This window comes from Rattus norvegicus, chromosome 1, assembly GCF_021556685.1.
Source record: "Rattus norvegicus strain SHRSP/BbbUtx chromosome 1, alternate assembly SHRSP_T2T, whole genome shotgun sequence".
Taxonomy (NCBI): domain Eukaryota; kingdom Metazoa; phylum Chordata; class Mammalia; order Rodentia; family Muridae; genus Rattus; species Rattus norvegicus.
The window spans coordinates 10,661,971-10,668,038 of NC_141534.1; positions in this window are offsets into that span (position 1 = coordinate 10,661,971).

Sequence of the window (6,068 nt, forward strand, 5' to 3'; positions counted from 1 at the left end):
AGGAGTCTTAGCTAGGGGTTATCCCCATAGACTCCTGGGAACCTTCCCCATTCCCCATCTCTGGGCAAAGAGAACCCTTCACCTAGAAGGTATATTGTTCCTGTTTTGGCCTCACAATACTGCTTTTATTTCGTCAGGAAGTTCATAACGGATTTATGTTTTAGTTTGTAGTAGGACAATATTGATTTGGGAAGGTTAGTCTAAATATTTTTCTTTCGTAGGTTTTCAAGTTGACAAAGTGGTCTATATTTCTCCTGTAAAATTCAGTTCCAAAGTAGCACATGTCTACAGAAATACTTTACTGGCTATAAAATAGTCAATATTAAGAACTAATGGACAGCACCTTGTAATTAATGTAATAAGTATAATAAGTAATGTAATGTGATGATGAATGTAATGGGTATAAAATGATCATCCATACGGAGGACTTACATAATTTGATGTTTCAATCAGTCATTCATACACAGTCGTTCCTAGGGTATCTATTATCAATGAAGTAAACTATCTACTTTGTTAGTTACACATACATGTTTATAGGCAAAAGACTGAAGTGTTTTGTATTTTTGAGATGGAGCCTCACAATGTAGCACACGCTGGCCTCAAACCTGTAGCAATTTTTCTACCACAGCCTCTCAAGTGTTGGGATTGCCTATGCGAACTACCAAAACTGCTTGTCCTTTTTTGTCATTTTACTTCATAGTGTGCTACATGATGTAACTGGGAATAACAAAGGGTTAGTTATTCCTGTTTTCCTCAGGCGTACCTGCTCCATGGTGACGCACCTCCTTTGTTGGCAAATCACACTTACTCTTCACAAGCTACATAATATACAAAACAGAGGTCTCCCCAGGAGGCTGTTCAGAATCAGTTTTTGAGGTAAAAATGTGCTGCTCTGTTATGTCTTTAAGGCTAAGACTAATTGAATTATGAAATGTGGCCACAGAAATCAGACATTTTGCACTTAACCAAACTTCTAAGTACTCAAAGGCTATACACAAACATTAAAAGAAGGTTTGGTTGTTGGGTTGGTGGTGGTGGTGGTGGTGGTGGTGGTGGTGGTGGTGGTGGAGGTGGTGGAGGTGGTGTTTTTTTGTCAGAGATGAAAAACTGTCCTATACCATTTCATACAAATATTCTTCACTGTGGGGCTTTAGGCACAACTGCCTTTTGAATAGCAGAAGGGTAGATGTGCTGTGAGTTGATGACCGGCTCATGAAGGTGAATCAAGGACTCTAGCACTGAGCTCAGGTTCCAACACTGAATTTATCAGAGATGGCTACTGCTTAGTTTGCTCTCTTGCTGTATATTGTAATGCTGAATTCTGTACCTGAAGGTTTAGGCCTATGAGTGAATTCTCATTAGAGGGTAGGTGTTGTTTAAGTTACCTGGTGGAGGAAGGAGGGAGGGAAGGAAGGAGGGAGGGGAGGAGGGAAGGAAGGAGGGAGGGAAGGAGAGAGAGAGAGAGAGAGAGAGAGAGAGAGAGAGAGAGAGAGAGGAGAAAGAGAGAGGAGAGGAGAGATCGGGAGGAGAAGGAGGAAGAACAAGAGGAGAGGAGGAAGCTGCCATCAGGGAGGATGGGCCATGAACACATGGGCAGTATATATGGCAAGTGTCTAGGATACACTACTGGGGAGGTAGTCAGGCCAGCTGGCAGTTAGAAGAGCAGATTAGGGGTTCCTCCAGTAATTGTCGAAGCCAAATAAAATAGTAATAGTCTGCCTCTCATTTGTTTGTAAGCTAGTGGAGGATAAGTTTAAATTGGTTGTTCTATATTTAGTTTTTTTATTATTTAAATTTTTAACTGTCAATTTGGCACAAGAATAAACATTAACTAAGGAATTGCCTCCAACAACAGGTGAGTCAATGGGACATTTTCTTGATTAATGACACTGGGCCAGAGATCTGGGGTTGGAGAAGAAAGCAGGCTGGGTGAACCAGGCAGAAAGACCTAGGAAGCAGAATTTCTCCACTGGCTTCTGCTTCATTTTCTGCGTCCGAGTTCCGGTCCTAACTTCCCTCAGTGTTAAGTCATTACCTGGGATTTGTAAAGTGGAAATTTCTCTCAGAAGTTGCACTGGCCACAGTGTTATCACAGCGATAAGAAGTAAACTAGGGCAGTCTGATCTCAGGAACTTGGACTGCTCAGAGCATCATGTATTTCCTCTATAAATGACAGGTGAGTTTATATTAAACTCATGTTGACAATTGTGACAAAGTAAAAAGCCAAATTATTATGGTACCCTAGTCCACAGATTTCGCCAATGTGTTTACTTGCATTTTTTTCTGTCTTGTCAGTTTACTGTAGTATTATAAAGAGAAGAGTCATGTGGCCTTTTAAATATTCCGATTAGGTGGGCTTAGGAAAAGAAATAGAACATGAAGTTCTGTGGGTAGAGAGGTGGCATGGATCTGATTATCTGAGTTCAGTCCGGGCACCCCATCAGGTAGCTCACAGCCACTTGTGACTCCATTTCCAGAGCGTTTGATGCCTCTAGCCTCTGTGGGCACCTGTACACATGTGCAGACAGACGTATTTGTATACACATAAAGAAATTCTTTTTTTTTTTTTTTTTTTTTTGGAGCTGGGGACCAAAACCAGGGCCTTGCGCTTGCTAGGCAAGAGCTCTACCACTGAGCCAAATCCCCAACCCCTATAAAAAGAAATTCTTAAAAAACAGTATTACAGAGTACAGTCTTCTTAGTTGTATATGTATCTCCGCTTTTCTTTTTAAATTAAGAGAGACTGTGGAATGCAGATATAAAAACCTAAAATGCTCTGCCAGTTAGTCTTGTCATTTAATGAGCCCTTTTCAGACAATTATTATTTACAAATAATCAACTTTGAAATAAATACATCTATTTTAATATCCATTTAATAGATTGAGTCTTTATTATACGTTGAATTTTATGGGGCTCAGTTGCCATATTTTTCACTTTGATTCATATGATCCTTATTTTATATACTCTATACCTGTACCAAATAACAGGCTTCTAATACAGACCCTCTAAGGAAATACATCAGAAAATACATTCTTCTTAAGGAATGAAGTAGGAGTCTTCAGATTTCCTCACCTGGGCAGCACAATAGAGGTGGCTTTAGTGGCTTGGGTGTGAGAGAGATGTCCCTGTCCCTTACCAGCTGTAGGACTTAGGAAAACAGCCTGAACCTAGTCTGGGTGGCCCCAGAGAACTGGCTCTGATGGTGAGGGTGCAAAAGAGCATGTGGGACCCAAAACCATGCCTTGAAGTTTGGTAAGGTAGAACAGGTCAAGAACTGGAGTCATGGTGGGCACACATCTGAGGCTGAGGTGACTCACAGCTCCCTGCTAGGCTACTGACTTGGAAAGCATGCTATGTTTCTCCCATAAAACAGATGTGACCATAGTCATATAGGCCCAAAACAGAGTTCTCTATGCTTATAAGGTATCTAGAGGACTGGAGGGCTTAGCCATTAAGTTTCCCTTCCCAGACATTCCTTCCTTCAAAAAGTATTTAGTTTCAGAACCATGGACTGTCCCTTTTCACCAAGAGTCTGGATGGGAAGCCAGAAGAAAGGCCTTTGTTTACAGAGCTGCAGCCTAATCTCACATAGAAGGCCTCTTTGTGCTCCCAGTTACAACCACCAAGCCTGCCACCAAGCCAAGAACAATCATTCCCCCACTGGGGTAAGCTGGAGCTTGACCATTCTGCATGCATTCTGTTAGTCTTTGTCTTTTTCTTGGGGATATAAGTCCATTGATGTTGATTTTAATGGACAATGTTTGTTAATTCTTGTTATTTTGATATTGCTTGTGGTAGTGTGTGTAGTGTGTAGTAGTGTGTGTGTGTGTGTGTGTGTGTGTGTGTGTGTGTGTGCTTTCCTTATTTTGTTTATGCTGGTTTGGAATTACTTATTTCCTATATTATCTTTAGTGTAGTTAACCTTCTTGGGTTGGCATTTTCCCTCTAGTATTTTCTGTAAAGCCTAATTTGTGGATATACATTGTTTAAATTCGGTTTTGTTTTCAAGTCTCTTGTCTCCATCTGTGGAGATAAAGAGGTTTGGTAGGAACAGTAGTCTAGGTTGGCATCTGTGGTTTCATAGAAGCTGCCAGGCATCTGTCTAGGCGCTTCTAGGTTTTAGAGTCTCCTAGAGAAAGTCAGGTGTAATTCTGATAAGTCTGTCTTTTTATGCTACTTGGCCCTTTTCCCTTGAAGCTTTTAATATTCTTTCTTTGTTCTGTTTTATTATATGTTGGGAAGATTTTCTTTCCTGGTCCAGTTTAATTGTTGTTCTGCAAACTTCTTTAATGTTTAATTGCTGTTCTGTAAGCTTCTTTAATGTTTATAAGCCTATCGTAGGTTGGGGAAATTTTCTTTTATGATTTTGTTGATATAAATATTTTCTGGTTTTTGGACCTGGAACTTTTCACTTTCTTCTATTTTTATTATTCTTAAACTAGGTCTCTTCATAGTATCGCAGATTTCCTGGATATTTTGTTCCAGGAATGTTTTAGAAATAACATTTTCTTTAACTGATGTATCACTTTCTTCTGTAGTGTTTTCTACTCTTCAGATTCTCTCTTCCTTCTCTTGTATTCTGCTGGTGATGCTTATGTCTGTTGTTCCTATCCTCTTCCTTTGATTTTCCATTTTCAGAATTCCCCCAGTTTGTTCTTTCTTTATTGGTTTTATTTCCATTGTCAGATCTTAAACAGTTCTTGTTCCCTTTACCTGTTTAATTGTATTTTTCTGTATTTCCTTAAGGGATTTCTTCATTTTTCCCTTTAAAGGCCTTCCCCTGTTTTACTGTATTTTCCTGTATTTCTCTGAGCAATTGATTAATTTCCTCTTTAAAGGACTGGATAATCTTTTAAATATTGGATTTACAGTAATTTTCTGGTTTTCAGTTATGTTAGGATATCCAGGGCTTGCTGTATAGTAGGATAGCTATGCTTTGAAGGTGCCATATTTCCCTGACTTTTGTTGATTTTGTTCTTATGCTATTTGTCCCTAGATATTTGTGATGTACCAAGTATCAGAAAGATGGGCTTCCTGGATGTAGCAGGCCTCTGGTGAGCTACCTTGGATTGGACAATGGAACTCACAGGGCATTGCACATCTTAGAGCAGCTGGGTTTGTCCCAGGGGATATACCCAGCAGGTGATTTGAGGCAGGGGTGGGGTGGAGGTGAGTGGGTGGGAGGTTAACCTAGATGTTCGGTGTTGCCAGTAACTGCTTGTATTCTCATGCTAATTGTATAATTGTAGTATCTCACACTTAAATGTGAGGGACCCTGCCTCCAGTTGGTTCTGATAGGTAAATAAAGATGCTCAAAGCCAATGGCTGGGAAGGATGTACAGAGGCAGGACGTTTAGGATTCCTAGGCAAGGGACAGGAAATAAAAATTGGCCTTGACAGAGGAGAGACAACATACCTGAGAGGTGCAGGACAAAGAAATAGTTAAAAGGTAAAAGGTGGGGGAGGAGGACAAGTGGGCCTCAGGAGGGCTGCCCAATAGGGTCGAGGGCAACAAAGATGGAAAATAGATTTTGCAAAGAAACAAGTCGGAAATATCAGAGGGGGATAGTTTAGCCATGTGGAGGTTAGAAGTGGCCCAGACACTGAGCTGTTAAAGGGATATAGAAACATGAAGACTGTGTGTATGTGTCTTTCACTCTGGAACATGAAACATTGGGGCTGGTAGGAGGAGCATGCGGCCACGTCTGCCACCCCTGGGCTTGATTTGAGTAATGTTAATTGGCTATTGCTACAGTTGCAAGACTGGTGAATATGGAGAGGTGGCTAGACAATCGAGACTGTTTCGTTTTGGTGGGGATGTTGCAAAGACAGAGGGCAGATGTAGAGGGATGGGTCAATGAGTGGGATTGGGATGCATGATGTGAAATCCACAAAGGATCAATACAAGTTTAAAAAAGAAAGATTTCCTGAACAAAATTGCCCACTCTAGTGTTACAGCTGCTACTATTGCCAATTATTTATATAGAAACTTCAAGCATACTTTCTACATTGTACCTTGTTTAAACATTTGACACAGTTGGTCACTAAACACTGATGTCTGTTGATTC